Below are 20,182 nucleotides of genomic sequence, written 5' to 3' on the forward strand. Positions count from 1 at the left end.
CTCTCTTTTGAACTGGCCAAGGCTTAGAAGCACATCTACAACTCTTAATGATTCCCCGGCATTGGGTTGCTAGATTCAACAAATAAAAATACAAGGTACCCTGTTAAATTTTAATTTCAGATAAGCAGTAAATAATATTTGCAAATCCCATGCAATATTAGGAACATAGTTATATTAGAAATTTATTCATTGTTTATCTGAAATTAAAATCTCACTGCTGTGCATCTTGGATTTTATTTGGCAATCCTACCCCTCCTGTTCCTTGCTAAAGGAACAGTCTTAAGATCTTCCTTGAGCATAGGTAGGAGGCTCAGTACCGCAGGACCCTCTCCTCACCCCACTCCACCCCCAAAGTCATAGCTGATTGGATTAGGGATGAATTAGGCCCTAAGAGCCGCTGGCGGTTGTGGTTTGAGTTAGAAACCCTGCCTGTGAGTTCTGGCTCTGCATCCTTCCGCCTCTGTAACCTTCAGCAAGTTAATCAAATCCTCTAGGACTCCATCTTCTCTTCAAAAAATAAGGGTGGTATTATCTACCTTGTAGGCTCTTGTGAAGTTCAAAGTGACAGATGTGTGAAAGCCTATACATAATAAGCCCTCTAAAAATATTTAATGCATCTGAATATGAGGAAGTTGCATTTTAAGTGAGGGCTGCACTTTGTAAGACCTCATATAAGTAAAAAACAAATAAATTTCATGATGCAAGACTCCTCCTGGCAAAGGATGGCAGCTATTTATGTTGGCCAGCTGGCAAGAGCGTAAGTGGAGTTTCCAATTTGCTGGGCTTTTAGGTTACAAATGTTGCAATTCTGAACACATTTTTAATTTTAGAGTATTTGTATTTTCAAAATTCCAAAAAAAATGTTTTTATCATTACTTTTACATTGCGTACTTTTAAATATACTTCAATCAGATTTGCTTAAAATGCATTGAGCTTCATGATGTGAGAGAGAAGAAAATGAAAAATTCATATTGTGATGCACAATGGATGATTTTTCTTCTGCTCCTGCACAGCTGCACATTCCCGCATCGCAGCAGCCTCTGGATCTGCTCAGCATTCACTCTGGAATTTGTAAAATGTCATAACAGTGTGTTTTCAAAATAATATGTTCGTATGCCCCCCTCTCCCCTCCCCAAGCATGTAATATTGTCAGGATGTTTTATCTGGTGCCATATATCTTGCATGTGACAAATCCATTTCCCCAAACCAACCATCACACATGTCCACACTGTCTATAAATTTTGAATCCTGACATCTATACTATTACCTTCTGTTGTTCAGATTGGCCTGAGCCAAGCATAACTGGGGAATGATGTTTTTAAGAAATGAAGGAGATGTCACTCTTTTCTTCCTGATGGGTCCCCTCTGGAGAAGGTGATGTCAGGAACATGCAAGCCTGCTGAAGGAAGCCCCAGATGCTCTCCCCAGGCTGTAAGTGTCCCTGGTCCAGGGGTGATAACAAGGTCATCCTGTACTTAGGGTTGGCTTTATAATAATACATCTGGCCTAGATAGACTTTCCTTCTTTCCAAAGTCCTTTTCTCTTTATGATCTCATCTTGCCCTCATAGTGGGAGAAGAGGGAGCTGGTTAGGACGAGCAAACCTGAGTGGCTCCTGCTCTGCGGCTGGGTAAGTCACTGCATCTTTCTTGGGTTCAGTTTCTCCCTCTATGAAGGGGCATCATGATTGCCGTTGCGTGCTTAGGCTTGTGTAAGTGCGAATGTGCCTGTGAGTGGACTGGGTGCATGCTTTGGGAAATCCAAAAACCTGTAGGCAGAAAAGTGCTGTGGTGATAAAAGTCATTTACACACTCTGGAAGGAACCTAAGACATAACACAGTAAAGAGGTTTCCAACCTTTGTCTTGTGAAAACCCACAGAGGAATTGTGGTCAAAAACAGGACACATTTCTTCGTAGGGTCAGATTTTTGGTCTCTCACTTCAACAGACACTTAAACCATAGGCCGAATGTTATTGCTGCTGTTGGTTCTCTCTTCCGTTTCTTTCTCACTCAATAAAGCATGTCAGGATGCAAGAGAGAGAGATGTTGTTATAAAGGTCACCTTGATTTCACTCAATTTATTTTCATTCAGTTTATTTTCCAAAAATCCAAACTCAGGTCTCATATATAATAAAACCTGAAAACAAACTGGACTTAGGCAAAGGATAAAATCTACTGACTTGTGTAGTAAGAGAATATCTAGGGGCAGATGCTTCGGTTATGGCTGGATCCAGGAGTTCAAATGGGTTCATCAGGACTTGGACAATTTATCTCTCTCTAAATTCTAGCTTTTTAATTAAAAATAATATGCATGAGCATATTATTTTAAAAGTTCTACTTTTCTTTGTATTGACGTTTTCAGACAGAATCTCTTCATGAGTGATAAATAGCTGCTGGTAGCCCTAGGCTTGTATCCTCAAAGCTTAGCACCCTCTGTGAAAAGAGAGCTTTGTTTTTCCAATAGTTCCAGCATAAATCCCAGAATTAAGATTTATTGGACTGACTTGGAAGCACTGCTCCCCATCCCTGAATCAGCCATTGAGTTCTGGTCAATGGAATATGCTGATTGGATTGGACTATATTTTGTCCGTCTTTTCCACAGGGGAATGGGGGATGGAGATGGGGCCAGCCTCATCTCAACCACGTCATCTAAGAGTGGGTATGGGGTTTTTCCCAAAGGAAAATTGAGGGGCCTTAAACCAGAACCTAGGAGAATGGAAGCTGGGTGGGCAAAACCAACAGATGTTCACTACAGCAAACATGATATTTAGACAACTATTAGTAAGAAATTACAGCACACATTACAAATGGGTTGTGACAGTGTTTGGGAGCAGTGTGATCAAAAACCTCTGATCTAGTTCTACCTTCTCATTTTCCAGATTTTCTTGTAGCTTGATACGCTTGTTTTGAACATAATGAGCTGAAGTTTTCTTTGTGATTTTGATACCTCATTAGAATCAGCCAACCTAAGGTTTCTTCTCACAACTTTTCCAAGGAAGAAATTGCCCCTCCAAAGGTGAAGTTATTAGGGACTGCTTTATATAGCATCTGAATTTTTTGCTGTGGAAAAAAATAAAACAACTTACAAAATTTAAAACTTCTGATTTCCCAACTTTTTCATGATGCAGGGGCAGTAAAAGGAAGTGCAAGTTTTATCACCCTTATTTAGAGCCAAGAAAATTGACAGAGAAAAAACCAGGCTCATGTGTAGGCAACATGGTTAGCTACCTCCATGGTATGACTTGAGATACTTCGTAAAGCCTGTTTCTGGAAACCTCTACAATAAGCAGTCTGACATTGAAGTGCTTTCTTAGTGAGATCAGGGGTCTTAATGGATCAAGGCATTACATTGCCTAGAGCCCAATGCATAATCAATGCATTTTTAGGGGTCAGCCAATTCAATCGTTATTGAGGACTTACCATTAGTTGTTTCACTTAGGATGCTTTTGGTTGCAAATGAAAATTCAGTTCCAACAGAAGTAAAATGTAAAAGGAATTTTTTGACTAGCCCAGTGGTAATGTGGCCTTTAGGAGCAGCTTGATCCAGAAGTTCACCAAAGACCCAATTTCTTTCCTTTTTCTTCTCAGACTTTTAGGCTGGCTGCTTTACTCCAAGACTAGCTGCCTTATGATCACAGGATGGCTGCCAGAATGTTCTGAAAATTACATGCTCCCTTATTTCTGTCCATCAGGAGGAAGGCTATTGTCCATGGAGTTGGTAAGTATGAGGCAGTTTTTTCCCAGAGAATATCTCCTCAGATCTCACTAGTTCAAACTGGGCCATGTGCTGCCTATTCCTAAACTAAGTTTTGTGGCCAAGATGTTGGGACATTCTGGTAAACAAGGGCTGTGCCTGGCACCATCTTTTCCAGATGCACATGTGTGTGTGTGTGTGTGTGTGAGCGTGTGTGTGCACATATGTGCTCCTGACTGCACAGAAACCCCTATACTGTTAACAGAAAGTGCAAAAATGCATCTCATTAGGTGCTGGCTTTTTATTAATAGAATGGCACTGGGTATTTGTAAATGCAACAAGAGAATCAAATTTCAAGGATACAAAAGAGGATAATTCTAATTTTGGACATGTTGAATTTCAAGTGCCTGCAGAATATTTGGGCAATACTGGTGAGTAAAAAGTTAGGAATTTGAACCTAGTACTCATAAAATCAGGTTTGGGCAGGAGATACAACTATGATAGTTAAAGACATGACAGTGGAGGAAATTTGGTTCAGGGAAAACACACAGGGGCAGAGCAGGGTGAGCCCCAGGGAGGGTGTGAGCAGGAAGGAGGCCTGACATCTACAAAAGTAGGAAAAGGAAGGGGGCAGCCAAGGGGGCTGGAGGAAGTGAGGAGAACACATATCAAAAAGACCTGGGGAGGGACAGTTCACGAGGGTGGGATGGGTCATTTCAGTGGCCATGTCAGATGAGACCTCAGCAGTGTCTGCTTGGCCTGGTGGCTGGGAGGTCAACGGTGACCCTTGCAGAGGGACACGAGGGGTGGGAGAGAGGGGAAGTGAGGTGTTGGAGGCAGTGACAGGGGACCTCACCATGCAGAGCCTCTCTGAAGGTCAAGAAGAGAGAAGGCAGAACTCAGAAGTGGGAGGTGGCTGTCTTTTTCCTGACAGGGCCTGAAAGGGCCCCTTAACCTGTTGATGCTCTTTCTCTGGACAAGAGGGCAGGTGTAGGTATTTTTAGGAGGTGGGGCTTGGAGTTTTCTACTACAGATGCATACAGGGGTATGCATACCACAGCATATAGACCCCAAATACTTCCTTCTAGACTAAGTAAGGATGGTGGCACTCCAGGGCACTCATCTGTAATGCACCCAGGCACACAGGTACCTTCCTGCTCTTCCCCTTCACCAGGCTAGCCCAGGGCATCTCCCAGCAGGGGCTAGGGCATCCTAGGTGATAGTGGGTGTCTCCGTGCCTCACCACCTCCCACCTCACCCTAAAGGAAGCTACTGGGGCCTCTTCAGATTCCATATAAGCACCTCCCAGACTGCCTAATGTGTGGGCTACTTGCCACAATGTCCAGACTCCCCAAACCCTCTCTTCCTTTCGCGCCTGTCTTCATCTTACAACTCAACTTTCATCTGTTTCAAAATCCCTATTTGACCAGTGAGAGCACCTGAGCCATGGGAGGATCTGATGAACATTAAGGGCTTTAGTCCCTTTGTGCCTTCCATCTTCCTGTCTCCATGGACGCATGCCTCTTCTGTTCTCCATCTGCTGCTGGCAGTGCCCCAGCTGACCCCATTTTCTTGCTGCCCTAGGCTGGTGGGCAGAGCCTGAGGACAAGCTGCGGTGACTGGGCCTGTGCCCAGGCACACAGGTACCTTCTCTTTCCACCTGTGCTGTTCGGTCAGTGCTGCAGAGAGAACATCTCAATGAGGATGTTTTGGAGCTTGGAGACCAGGGCTTCACAGGAATGCTGTGGTTAAGGCCTCTAATTAGCACTCAGCGCTCTCCAGCTCCCTCCTGTCTGCTGCTTTGTAATCTCTCCACACTCTGCCTGGGCGTTTACTGGAAGCGTGAGCCACTTCTGGGGTGCAGGAAGAGAATTCCGGGAAATGCAGGAGGCCTCAGATGAGCCTTAGTACTTGGCCAGGGCTGAAGCCGCCCTCATCTGGGCGCTAGGCGCTGTTTCTGTCACAGGGGAGCTATTAGCTTCTTCCCTGGAATCACACCCCAGCCCACGGCCTCTCCGCAGAGCCGCATCAGCCGCCTCAGGTTCCAAGCATTCCAGGCTTTGTGCTCTGCCTCTGCCTGTTCAGAGAGACAACTGATTTTAGCAGGAAGCCAACCTGCTCTGTGCCTATCACAAAAGTAAGTTTTTCCTACCTTTAATTCCTTTTTTATGCTAAGAGTTCAGCTCCCAAAACAACTTAAGCAAATACAATATTTAGAGAACCAATCAACTTTGTATTTGGTTCTTGGAGGAATAAAATCAAGACCATACAGGGAGTCAGCATAGTCCAGAGCTATGCTATCCAGTATAGCCACTTGCTCCATGTGGCTATTTAAATGTAAATTAAGTAAAATTAAATAAAATGAAAAATTCAATTTCTCCCTCATACTAGCCACATTAGGTGCTCTGTAGCCTCCTGCGCCAAGTGAACACTGGGAGGAGAAAGGTCAGACTGGTCCTGGGGCTCATGATCTCGGGAGTGGTGGCTTGGCATCAAAACTCTACTTATCTGCTCTTTTTGAAAACACTACTGGGGTTGGACTAGGATGGGAATCTGGACCTGTGACCTTCATCTCCCTCCAGCCAGGCCCTCTGAACCTCCTAGGCTGACTGGGGAATGCAGAAGAGCCCAGAAGTCAGGCCCACCTAAGTTCAAGTACCGGCTCACTAGCCAAGTGCCCTTAGGTAAGCAATGTGACTCCAAGTCTCAGATTATACATTTGCAAATAGGAATGATAATAGCATTGATCTCTCAGGGTAGTTGTGAGGGCTCAATGGGTAATTTTTGCAAAAGGCTTGGCGTAGTTCATAGCAAAGTAAATGTCATCTACTCAGGATGTTATTCTTTATGTAGCTCTGGGCGGGGAGAGGGTTCCCACCTGTGAGCAGTTCACTCTGGATTCACTGAGACCAAATAACAACAATGAAATGATGAATGTAAAGGGTTTACACCAACCTTTGTTCTCATGGTGGCAGGTCAAGTGCTAGGATCATGTCTGCATCCAGCAAGCCTGCATGCAGCAAGTCTGTCTCTGTCTCCACTCAGGCTCTGCCCTTCTCCAGCATCTGCTCTTGCCATCAGCCTCTGCTCTGCCAGCACTGGGCGGAGCTCTTTATATAGCAACACAGGCAATAATGGCTTATTGCCAATGGGTATGCAAGCATGCACCTGCGTAGTGGGATAACTATTACATCAGTGTGTATACATAGTGGGCACGTAGATTAGGATCAGGTGAGGATACTGGCGTTGGTAACTTCCATTTTCCCTACACTTATAATAAAGCTCTTTGTAGAATCACTGCTGTCATTGTTTCTGCTTCCCTCTTAATTAAAAAAATTATGTAATTGATTAATAAATCTTTTCCTTAATTATTTGTGTTATTTATATCACCTTTAAGAAATGTCTCCCTACCCCAATATCTTAAAGATAGTCTCCTGTAATTTTTCTTAAAAGTGCTCTAAGTAAAATTTTAATTGAGCTATAATAATACAGGAAAGTACAGAAGTTATGAGTGCAGCTCCATGAATTTTCACAAGTCAATACATTCATGCACATGATGTGTCCTGGAAGCCCCACTCTCTCTCCTTTAGTCACTATTCCCCTGCTAGGGTAACCAATAATGTGACTTCTATTGTTACAAAAGGGCATTTCCTGTTATTGAACTTTATAAAGGCTGATTCATACAGCATATACTCTCAGGTGTCTGGATCCTGTTTATGAGACTCATTCATGTTGTGCATGTAACAGTAGTTTGTTCATGGCTTCCACCATTCAATTTTATGGATGTGCCACAATTGATCCATTGTACTGTTCATGAACATTTGCATAGTTTCTGATTTGGGTTTTATCTTGCCAATGGATTTCAGTCCCGGGCAAGTTCGCTATGGATTCAGTGTGACCAAAGAAAATGACAGCAAAATGTTCTTGGGGTGAAAGGGTTATACCCAACTTTATTCTCACAGTGGCAAATCAGTCACTAAAATCCCATTCACTCAGAGTGAGTCTGCATGCAGCAAGCCATTCTCTGCCTCTGGGCCCCTCTGTCCGCACAGCTGTCCTCTAGGCTTCTCTCACAGCCATCCTGCACAGACATCTTCTGGGCCTCTCTGCACAGTCGTCCTGCACAGCTGTCCTCTGGGCCTCTGTCCTTGGCGCTGCTACCACTCCAGCCTCCGCTCTGCTCTCCTGCAGCCTTGCAGCCCTGTCACTGTCGTGCCCAGAGCACTGGGCAGAGCTCTTTTTATAGAGTCAACAGCCATGTATTGCCCACAGGGGTGCAGTGAGCTAGTCAGCCAGGCCCAGGTGAGAATCCTGGCCCCAGGAACTCTCATTTTATCCACAGTTTACAATGACTACTGCTAGAATACAACTGTATGTGCCTTCTGGTGAACACATGTCTGTTTGTCTGTTGGGTGTGCAGACCTGGGAGATGAATATCTTGGTCATTCACTTGATCATAGAGTCACAGAATGCTGGAGCAGGAACACGGCTTGGAACACACTCAGTCCTCTATATTGCAAATAAGAGGATTATGACTGTGGGGAAAATGGATGTTCCTGTGGCCAGGATCCTCAACTAACCCTAACCTACTTGATGATGTAATTGGCCAGCTGCTAGGTTAATGCTTCCACACCCGTAGGCAATGAGATACTGTTGACTGAGTAATTATAGTCATAAAAGAGCTTTGCCCAGTGCTCTGAGTGAAGGCAGAGACCGAGGAGGATTATGGACCTGCAGACATGATTCTAGTGCTAGACCTACTGATGTGAGAACAAAGCCAGGTAAAAGCCTTTTACCCCAAGAATGTTCCATTGTCATTTTTCAGTCTCACTGAATCCATAGTGAACTTGCCTGGGGCTGAAACCCTCAGGCAAGACAATGGCCTAGTGGGGTTAGTGACCCTGAGGTCACATAGCTTAGCTCTCAGAACCAGGTCTTCTGAGACCCAGGACCCCTTTGCCTTCCAGATCATCCTGTTGCTTCTCTGAGAGATCAGTTGGATCCCCTTTCCTTTAAGCTCTGTGTGAGTCTCCCCATCTCCCTCTCTCAGCCCAGCACAGTTGCTGTCCCAGCAAACCTGCAGCCCCTTAGGTGCAAAGGTCCTGAGGCATAAAGGAATGCCCCTTTGAGCGACTAGAAGATGAAGGTGAAGCTCAGAGAGTGGGGCATTGGTGAGCTGGAGGGAGGGACAGAACCTTTTTGCTCAGCACAGCAGCTTAAGGTTTTTAGACTTCTCAAGTCTGTTTGCTGTTGACAGGCCCTGAGAACTGGTGATCATGGCATACAACAAAATATTCTTTAGATATTTTTAATCTATTACATTAAAAAATTACTTAACACTCACATGATTCCAATTCCACCTAATTTCAAAGAAAAGAAGAAAGCTGTTTGGTGATGAGGTCATACAATAGAAACCTTTTGTTTTACTCTCTCCATTTAAGAGCAATTTCTCCTTTGCTCTTACTTCCTTAAGCCCCTCCATAGCTTCTTTGTGCCAAAGAACTGGGGGAAGCCATGGCGACAGGCTGTTTTTACAGCTGTGCTGAACTCCAACCTGAAAGCCATCCATCCCACTCCTCACACACTCAGGCAACTGCAGCAAAGCGGGAAAGTATGTTAATCATGCCCTCCCCTATATGTTCCCAGCTCCTGTGTCTCTGAGCCTCACCCAGGGGCCTCTTAAATTCTAACTATTAAGTAGTGAGCCAAAACTGCCAGGAAAGGTGACTCTTTAGCATAACAGTAAATCCTGCCCTGTGGGCAAATCTAATCTGGTGTCTACAGGTGCGCCTTGCTTTACACAATAAGAGCATTGACAAAACCTTAGACTGATGGGACCACACACTGGTCAGGGCCACCACCTCATCTTATGGAGGAAACTGCTTTTCTCATAAGTTTAGTGAGCTAGATAATTTCCAAGGACCCCTCCAGTTTTGACAGTCGTGATTTTATGAAGATGTGTGGCTATCAGATTTTTGAAATGCACTTTGGGAGTTCGCCAGTAATAGAGCTAACATTCACTGTGTTCTTTCTGGGCTCTGGACATGGTGCAAAGTGCTTCTCTTGTGTTCTTTTGTTTAGTCTTCAGAACAGATTTTAGAGTCAGGTATTCTTTTCCCAATCATCAATTAGCAATTGATTAGGAAGGCTGATGTGCTGCACAGCAAAGCAACCCAGATGGAACAAGTATCCCCTAGCTCCTTGCACCTGGGGAGGTGTAGGGCCCCAGCTCACAAGACTGCATGCTGTTCCCAGACTTTCTCTCGTGGGAATTGGTGCTCTTTATTTCTCTTTGAAATCTGCAGAGGCCTTGCAGCATCTGCTGCTTATTTTGTGAACTTGGGCCACAGGGAGGCCCCTTGGAGGCCCCACAGACTCCTCCTCAGTCTGCTTGAAGCTCTCTGGTGTTTCTGTTTCGACCATCTGCTTCCCCAATAAGCCCTCCAAACCTGCAAAGATCTCAGTTGCCCACCAGTATTTTCCTGTCTGGTGCCTGTTTTTCTCTCTCTTAACCAGGACCATATAAAGTGGAGTACTTCTGCAGCGTGTTTGGTATTTTCACTGTAGATTTCTTCACTGTAGACACCTTTGCTGCAAGCATTTTCACTGCACAATTAATTGGTTGTAAGGCAATTTACCCTAAAAAATTTTTTAAAAATGGCTGACAGTGTGGCTTGATAGTTTAGTGGTTTCATCAGCTGGCTGGCAGTTTGATTTCATTTCTCCACTGACACAGACAAAATTTGTATATAAATTTGAGCTCTCAGAATGGCCTATACAGTGGTAGAAAGTTTTGAACCCACCTTTCCCATAGAACTTTGGAACATCTATCAGTGGAGATGTGACAATACGCCAAAAGCAAACAACAGTGGAAAAGGCTTTAACAATACAACACTAAGTACAGTCACAAATACGTATCCTGGTATTTGGAAATGAACACCTTTCTTAATGAAGTAAGAAATTTTAGCAAAAAAAGAAAAAAGTACAGTGCCAAACAAGGAGATGAATCAATAAGCAAAAAAAAAAAAAAAATAGTATAATACTATGAATGACAGACTTTGAAGACAAATGCTTAGGTACAGTACACAAAATAAACTGTTATTTGTGTAATATTGCCAGCAATCTATATCATATATTTTAAATATAGTCATATAGTTTGTATTTTGCAATAGTCTTTTACATTTTGTTATTCATTTCTCATATTTCATTATGCCTTTTTAAATAAATGTCCCTATTTTATTTTTCATGATTTTATCCTTTACAAAAAAATTGCCTTATTGACAATTAGTTATGTGACAAGAATGCTCACAGCAAAGATGTTTATGGTGGAATTATCTAGAATACTCCTACAGACAGCAAAACACCAATACCTCACATATGTCTCAGTCATCTGGATTAAGAGTTCCAAATCTAGTATTTTCAGGAACTAGGCAAGTAGCATGATGTGCAAGGTCCACTGAGTGGGTACTTGGATAGCACTCTTCAACTCCACCCTGGTACAAAATTTAAGCAGGAACCACAGGCCCAATACTAATAGATTTTTTTTCCCATGGGGGGTGGGGTGGGGGGATCTGTGAAATATTTTCATTTTAATAAGTTGGTAACTATTTTTTAAAAATCTTAAAAGTACCACATAGGAGAAGCTAAACTATCTGTGGCCTATACTTAGCTCTCGGGCACCCAGTGCATAACCTTGTTCTTGAAATTATAACTGCCCCAAGTGTTTGCTAAGCTGGGTTTGCACAGCTGACTGAGAGGCTGTGGGTTGAGAAGGGAATCAGAAGACCTGTGTTCCAGTCTTATTCTGCAGTAAGCCAGCTGTGTGACCATGCTCACATGAATGTCTTGTTCTGAAAATCCTCATTTATAAAATGAAAAGCACTGGTGAAGGGATCTGTAGGGTTCCTTCTAGTTCCAAAATTCTATGAATCTCTGGCTTTAATTTAAGTGGTTGAATTGCTTCCTTTTGTTTATATCTAAAATATCTAACTGGGTGCTTAGAGACAGGCTTGCAGTGCACTGTGGAAACAAATCTGATTTGCTATAGTAAGGGAGACCTTTGAAGTATAATTTTTTCCAATGGCTTCCCTAAAATGGGTGTCTAAGTAAGGATTCAGTCTAAAATAAAGTGCCACCTTTCTTCCTCAGGGACAAAAGCCGTTAGTAATTTAATATGAAATATGGGAAGAATTGATGGAGGAAGAAAGGCCAATATATCAATAGAGAATAGTAAGAACTGATAGGGATGTGGAAGAATTAGAACCCTTATTCATTGCTGATGGTCATATCAGTGCAGACACTTTAGAAAGCAGTTTGTGCAAACCCAGCATAGCAAACACTTGGGGACAGTTATAATACCTCCTCTTTTTCCTTATACCCCAGCCTCTGATAATAACCATTCTACTCTGTTGCTGTGAGTTTGACTTTTTTATTTTTTAGATTCCACATATAAGTGAGATCATCCAATATTTGTCTTTCTGTGTCTGGCTTATTTCACTTAGCGTAATGTCCTTCAGGTTCATCTGTACTGTCTCAAAGGGGAAGATTTCCTTATTTTTAAAGGCCAAATAATATTCTATTGTGTATATGTATCACCTCTTCTTTATCCATCCCCATCAATGGATCCTTAGGTTGTTTCCATGTCTTATCTATTGTGACTAATGCTGCAATGAGCACAGGAGCATGTATATCTTTTCAACATGATGATTTTATTTTCTTTGGATAAAAACCCAGAAGCAGGGTTGCTGGATCATATGGTAGTTCTATTATTAATTTTTTGAGGAGCTTTCATACTATTTTCCATAATGGCTACACCAATTTACATTCCCACCAACAATGCACAAGGGTTCCTGTCCCTCCACATCCTTGCCAACACTTATCCTTTGTTCTCTTAATAATTAGCCACCCTCACAGATGTGAGGTGGTATCTCATTGTAGTTTTGTGTTGCATATCCCTTGATTATTAGCGAGCACCTTTTCATACACCTGTTGGCCATTTGTATGAATTCTTTGGAAAAATCTCTATTCAGGACCTTTGCCCATTTTTCCACTAGATTGTTCTGTTGCTTTTGAATTGTATGAGTTTCTTATATATCCCAAATGTTCATTTCAATGGATAAAGAAAATGTGGCATATCCAAATAAAGGAATATTATTATTATTATTATTATTTTTATTTTTTATGATAATTATTTTTTATTGAAGGGTAGTTGACACACAGTATTACATTAGTTTCAGGTGTACAACACAGTGATTGAACATTTATATACATGATAATTCTAGGTACCAGCTATCACCATACCAAGTTGTTACAATATTTTGACTATATTCCTTATGCTATACATTACATCCCGGTTACTTATTTATTTTACAATTGGAAGTGTGTACTTTTTTTTTTTTGTGAGGGCATCTCTCCTATTTATTGATCAAATGGTTGTTAACAACAATAAAATTCTGTATAGGGGACTCAATGCTCAATGTATAATCATTAATAAGGGAATATTATTTTGCAATAAAAAGGAGTGAAGCATTGATACATGCTACAACACAGATGAACCTTAAAAACATTATGCTAAGTGAAAGAGGTCAGACCAAAAGGTGAAATATTGCATGATTTCATTTATATGAAATGCTCAGGAACAGACAACTCTATAGAGGCAGGAAACAGATTAGCAGTTGCCTAGGGCTGTGGAGGATGGGGAAATAAGGATTGATGCTAATAAATATGAGGTTTCTTTTTGGGGTGAGGAAATGTTCTGAACTTAGTGGCAATGGTTGCACAACTCTGAGAGTAAGCTAAAAACTACTTATGCTGTAAAAGGGTGAATTTTATAGTATGTGAAATATGTTTCAGTAGAGTTATTAAAAAAATAGTAAGGATAAAAATATTTAAATGAAGGGATAGTTGAAGAAAAAGTTAAATAAAGGTTAATGAGAAACAGGAGAAAAGCCTGTTATATGGTATTGCTAGGTTAAGTTACTAATATATCTTCTTAGAGATTCTCATTTTATTTTGAGAAGGACCTGCTTTTAGCAGGCAAATTATGATTAGGGAAGGAGATGGTTAACAATCAGAAATGGGATTTTTATTCTTGGCTATGGTCATAAACACTAAGTTTTTTTTCTGATATTTTTATGCAGTGCTTTGACACTCAGGCAGCCTGTTACTCTCTTTTTCAATGCCATTTGCTTGAGTTTGGCTACTTTGATTTAGTATTGAGGATGCATTATGGCAAGGGACACTCATGACATCAGTACCAAGAGGGCTGCCAAAATTCTGGAGGCCTTGCTTAAGCCCTAGTGTGTTGTCTCATGCCTTACAAAATCCAGATCATGAAATAGGAAGAGTGAAGGATTTGCTATTGGTGCCAAGTTTGGGGGATTCTGTGTTTAAGTGCCAAAGGTAAAACATTCTGGCAACAAGTAGTTGATTTAACTCAATTGCAAGGTAGTTTCAGTGGAGGTGAAATCCAGGCCATGCTTTGTTAAATTCCTAGAAGAAGGAGTCACAAACTAGGATGTCTACAGGGGCCTGACAGATAAAACAGAAGGCCTATGGTCAAATGGAGGGCTTCCTGTCCCCTCACAAGGGAGTAGACCCTGCTCCATTCATGCTGCTTGTTGCTGCATAGAAGAAAGGAAGAAAGGACCAGTGTTGCCAAACCAATCTTCTGATTTTCCAAAAGAAGCTAAAGATGTAGATTTTAAATAGCAAACTTTTCCTTTTTAAATGCTGCCATCTAATTAGAGTAAAAAATGCAGCAACCTACAGAATAGGAGAAAATATTTTCAAAACATATATCTGATGAGGGACTTGCAGCTAGTATAAAGAATGCTTACAACTCAATAATAAAAAAACGAATAACCTAATTTTTAAATGGGCAAAAGATCTGAACAGATATTTCTCCAGTGCAGATATACAAATGCCCAATAAGCACATGAAAAGAAGCTCAGTGTCACTACCTAGCAGGGAAACACATGTCAAAACCACAGTGAGATACCATTCATGGCCACTAGGATGGCTAGAATCAAAAGAAAAGATAAGATGTTGGAGAGCAGGTGGAGAAATTGGAACCCTCATACATGCTGGTGGGAATGTAAAATAGTATGGTGCCTTTGGAAAACAGTTCAGCAGTTCCTCAAAAGGTTAAACGTAGAGTGATTATATGACAATATTTCCATGCATAGGTATAGACTCAAATGAAAACATGTGTCCACACAAAAATTTGTACATGAATGTTCATAGCAGCATTATTCACAATGTCCAAGAAGTGGAAATAATCTAAATATCTACTTTTGAATGGATAAACATCATATGGAATATTATTTGGCAATAAAAAAGAATCAACTACTGATATATGCTACAACCTGGACAAACCTAGAAAATATTGTGCTAAGTGAGAGAGGTCAGTCACAAAAGACCATATATTATGATTCTATTTATATGACATGTCCAGGAGAGGCAAATTTAGAGAGATAGAAAGTAGATTGGTGGTTGCCTTGAGTGGGGAAGTGACTGCTAAAGGGTGTCAGTTTCTTTTTGGGGTGATGAAAATGTTCAACATTGGTTGTGGTGATGGTTGCACTATTCTGTGACTATAGTAAAAATCATTGAATTGCCTACTTTAAATGGGTGAATTATGTGGTATGTGAATTACATCCTAATAAAACTGTTATAAAAAGAATTCAGTTAGGGCCACAGAAAACATATCTGCCAGACTGCCAACTTCAAGTCCTTCAATTAGGATTTGATCAAATGCACAGTGGGTCTAGAGGTGGCTGGTAAAACCACAATTCTTAGGAAACCAGAGAAGAGGACGGTCTACCAGTTCTAAGTCACATGTCTTTTTAATGGCAGAGCCAGGGCCAGAACTTATCTCTTGACCTTGACCTCTAGGCCATGCTGCATCTATCCAAAGTGAAGCTTTCAAGGCATAGCCATAAAGAGACTATGAAAAGTCAGCGTCAGGAACAGCTGGGTATACTCTCTTCTCCTTCATACATTTTACAAAGGTCCTTCAAAGACTTCTTGAGAAAGGGGTAAACTATAGTAAAATGGAATATTCCTTCAAGGAAGAAACAAGCATAGTGCTTCCCTCAGACTTTTGTTCTCTAGCTTGGGAGGATCTGTGCGTTTTAGTCACTTACTCTGTATGTTTCTGATTCATTTACACTTAGCTCATCAATATGTTGTTTGTGCAAGAACAATTTGATGTCCAAGAAACCCTCTGGGCCTCTTAAAAGTTTTTTTTTTCATGAACCAGAGAACTGAACTTTGCCAAGAGTAAATAGAACTCAGATATCAAAAGGTCTGAGTTCAGTTTTCATTGAATACAAAGGGTGAGTGGATTCTGAACTGAGCCAAATGCATTCTCCCACCCTTAATTTACAGTACATTGTTTTGGCAATCTCTACAATCCTGAAAGTTGGCTTTTATGCTCCCATTCCTTTCTAGGGTGTAACCACAAGCCTGTCTTTCAGTTAACTTTACAAAAAATAAGGCCCTATTATAACAATTTATGAAAGTTTTACTCATAAAGTCTTTACTCACAGGTCCTTCTAACCATCAATTTTATTAGAACAAATAAAAGTGTTTAAAAGGTTAAAATCCTCCTCTGAAATTGTAGTTTGGTTTGATATCCTGCAAGACTTTCTATTTTTTCAGTCCTCTCATCTGGGGGTTTACCAGAAGGGTTGTAGGTCAGTCCCCTCTCCCCAGTACACACCAACAGATGGGCAGGGCATCAACCATCACATTGAGCCCTGGAGGGTGAGTATTGCTTGGGGTGCTCGCATTTGGAGGGGGGAACAGGTCCTTTATTCTGTCTTCAAAGAACAAAGGGTCAGAGAAATGATTAGTACTTTGACTTTCTTTTTAAAAAATAGCAAAAAAATAAAGAAGCAGAGCAAAATTAAGATCACTGCAAATTCTGGTAACCTCAAGATAAGTATTGTTAATATTTTGTGGATAATTTTCTTCTTATTTATTCTGGAAAATGTACCTATATCAATATACATACATATATAATTATAAAAATGGGATTTCACATTATTTTATAGTCTACTTCCATTTCATAGTTCACAATTATTGATATTAATAAAATTTTATCTACTTCATGCATGAAATTCAGTTGTACAGATGGAACATAACTTACTTAAATGATTCAGTGAGCAACCCATTGCAAGTGACAGAAAATCCATGTCAAAATGACTTAAACACAAAAGGAAATATTTTGGCTGACATCTGAAAAACCCAAGAGGACATCTGGTTTCAGGCATAGCAGGATTCAGGGCTCAAATAATGTTATGAAATTTCTGCTTCTCTTCCTCTCTCTTTGCTCTGTCTTCTGTTGCTTTGGTGCCATTCACATGTTGCATGTAGAGACATCAAGAAAATACACATCCAGGTTCCTGCGTGGCAGAGGACAAGCCTTGGCTTCAGCTCTCACTGTGGAAATTTCATTGCCCTAGTCTGATAGCAATCTCAGCCTATCACTGTGGTTTACACCTGGGTTAGGACAGACTCCTGGAATACAGGTGTTAACACCAGGATAACAAAGATAGAGAAGGAGGGAGGGAGGGAAGGAGGAAAGATGAATCCTCAGAGGGAACTAGTAAGATGCTTACCAGAAGGAAAATGGATGAATGCTGTGTGGCCAAAATAACAGTTCCACGCTTGACACAATTGTCCATTTAGAGCTCATTTTGTATTGTTTCCTAGGGTTTTTGTAGCAAAGACAAACTCGATGGCTTAAACAGAAATTTATTGTCTTACAGTTCTGGAGGCTGGAAGTCCAAGATTACTGTACCTGCGTGGCTGGCTCCTTCTGAGGGAAGTGAAGGAGAATCTGTGCCATGCTGTGCCTGGTGGTTTCCTGGCCATCTTTGGCGCTCCTTAGCTTGGTGCATCACCCTGATCTCTGCTGTCATCTTCACATGGCATTCCCTCTGTGTCCAAATTTCCCCTTTTTATGAGGACACTGGTCATGTCAGCTTAGCAGTCCAGTACTCTAGTGAGATCTCATCTTAACTAATTATATCTGCAGTGACCTTATTTCCAAATAAGACCACATTTTGAGGTACTGAGGGCTGAGGCTTCAACTTATGAATTGTGAGGGGGCCCAATTCAACCCATAACTTGTTTCCACACACAGTGTGTCTGACTGCATAAAACCTAACCAGTCTGAGTTTGAATGACCAGTCTGGCTGCCTCTCTCTCTCTCTACTGCATGTGTTGGGAGGTTGAATGAGCTGATCCTTGGGGTCCCTTCCATATCGCGTATTGATTAAGTGTTGGGGGACTAGGAATCCATCTTTATGCCTGAATGTATACCACAGAGTCCCACCACTGGCCAGCTTGAGGACTTTGGGCAAGTGACTTAATCTCTGCAAACCTTAGTCTCCTCAACCAGAAAAATGAGGATAACAGTTCTTCACTCACTGGGATGTTGTGGGCCAGTCATGTAGCACTCAGTAAATGTTAGTGTGATTGTCCCACCTCTTCAAACATGTGAGGCCCACAGGGCCAGAAGAGCCTGACATAATAACCTTAGTGTTGTCACCCCCTGGTGATAAACTGGCTCATCAACTCCTCTCTGAGATTCTCCTACAAAAAGCTCAAGAGTGGGAGGCGTGCTGTTATCCTGTAAACAGAAATTCAAATCTGGTTCAGGGAACACAAAGTATTTCTCTTTTGCTCCTAAAGCCAGATGCCATGAATTCTGAGGAAACTCTTCCTAGGCAATATGATTATGAAATACCTATTCTTTTTAGGTCCCATTTATCTATCTCTGTGACATCTCCTTTTTTCTCTTATAACTTGATCTTCCCCACCATTTCTCAGATGTGGGCTGAAAATGATGCCAGGGTTCTTGTTTCTGGAGTCAGAGAATGAACTTAGCAAACACCCAGGGTAGGAGAGCCAAGGAGAGGCTTTTATTGAGAGATACAGTGAGAGGATAGAACCCCTGGCACACGTTAGGAGGGGACAAGACACCGAGGGGTGGTGTGTTGTCTAGGGGATTTATAGGCAGTTGAGGATTTTTGGGAACTGATAAAGGGCTTAGGGTGTGGACTTGTTCAAAGCAGTTTTAGAATGTTTGTCCTTGATGAGACATTAAGTCTCTTTTAGCATGCTACAGTGAATCTTACACATGATTACAAATGAATAGCATAATAAAAACATGGCCTACTTTCCTTTATTTGGGGAGTATCAACTGATCTCACTGAAGAATGACTCTAGAGCTTAATGTTTAACACAGAATTTTGGTAGGAGGTTTCCTTGCACGTAGTTACATTGCTCTGACTGTAAATATCTTGCCTTGCTTATTCCGGAGGCCCCCACCCTACTCTGACTACATCCACAGTCCCTGTCTCAGAACCATCATTCTATTTACAATCTCTCTCTTTTGGGCTCCATAAATTTGGGGATGTGGAAGAGCCATCTGCTGCCTTCCAAGTCACCGTATCTTTTAGTTCCTCCATACTTGTTTTACAGGGCCTAATTTAGCTTGTCTAAATGCTTATTGAATAACAATTAGAACTTCAAGTTCTTGCAGGCAGCAGAACCTATGTGATATAGGTAATGTTAGTCTTCATCAAGGCCAAAGCAAGAGGTGTAGATCAGCTTTAAAAATATGGTCACTTTCATGCGGCAAACATTTCCTAAATGCTCTTTGCCAGGTGCCATTCTAAACACCAGGAACCTAACAGTGAACAAGAGAGCTATGGTCCCTACTTTTGAGGACTGCACATTTAGGGGTCATTCTTTCATGCAGAAAATATATAATGGAATTCTCTACAAGTCATTTATTGTTCATCATTAAACTACACAGACAGTCCCTGCACTGATGGCTATGTTTTTTATGTGTGTTTGTGTAAGAGGGAACAGACTACAATACAAGTAAAATTTTTATTATGTTTATAAGAAACCCACGTCCAGGAGCAAGCCCCCGCCAAGAAAAACAGCACCAACGGTCCTTAAGTTTCCATTTCCCTGTAAAGCAACGCTTCTCAGAAAACACCTGACCTGCTTCCCCCTCCGACAAGTATAAAAGCCAGAAATCCCCTACCCTCGCTGCTGCCCTTAGTTTCTTGAGGCAGCCATTTTGTCTCCGCAGAAATAAACTCCATTGCGAGTTCCGTGCCTGCCCGGTGCGTGACTCGGTCGAGGGCTTCTCGTTGACCTTGCCCTTCCTTCGGGAATCGGAGCTGCCTTGAGAGCCCCCTCCCCGACCCCAGCCCGGCCCAACTCGCCCTTCCATCCCCCCCGAACGCTCTGCCAATGCCCAACACCTTCCGACTGGTCAGTTCCCGTCCCTGGCTTAAACGCTAGAGACCGTACCTGAGAGATGCCCGTTGACGGCCTCGAGCGGGGGAACCCCCAACCCCGACTCTCGCAGTTACGGTCGGCCCCTACAGCCAGGGTCCTGGCATCCCTCCAGCCTCACGTCCTTCCCTGTCAAGTTTGCCTCACTTCCCTCTCAAAGCCT

General features: G+C 41.9%; 1 long non-coding RNA gene across 1 annotated transcript; it reads left to right on the forward strand.

Moving 5' to 3' along the window:
• The first annotated feature begins 1,473 nt into the window (after positions 1-1,473).
• LOC140850559 (uncharacterized) lies at positions 1,474-19,797 on the forward strand. The gene is made up of 3 exons (XR_012133493.1): positions 1,474-1,629; positions 3,588-3,717; positions 17,469-19,797. It is a non-coding gene; the product is annotated as an uncharacterized lncRNA (long non-coding RNA).
• The last annotated feature ends 385 nt before the right edge of the window (positions 19,798-20,182 follow it).

This window comes from Manis javanica, chromosome 7 (genome assembly GCF_040802235.1).
Source record: "Manis javanica isolate MJ-LG chromosome 7, MJ_LKY, whole genome shotgun sequence".
NCBI lineage: Eukaryota > Metazoa > Chordata > Mammalia > Pholidota > Manidae > Manis > Manis javanica.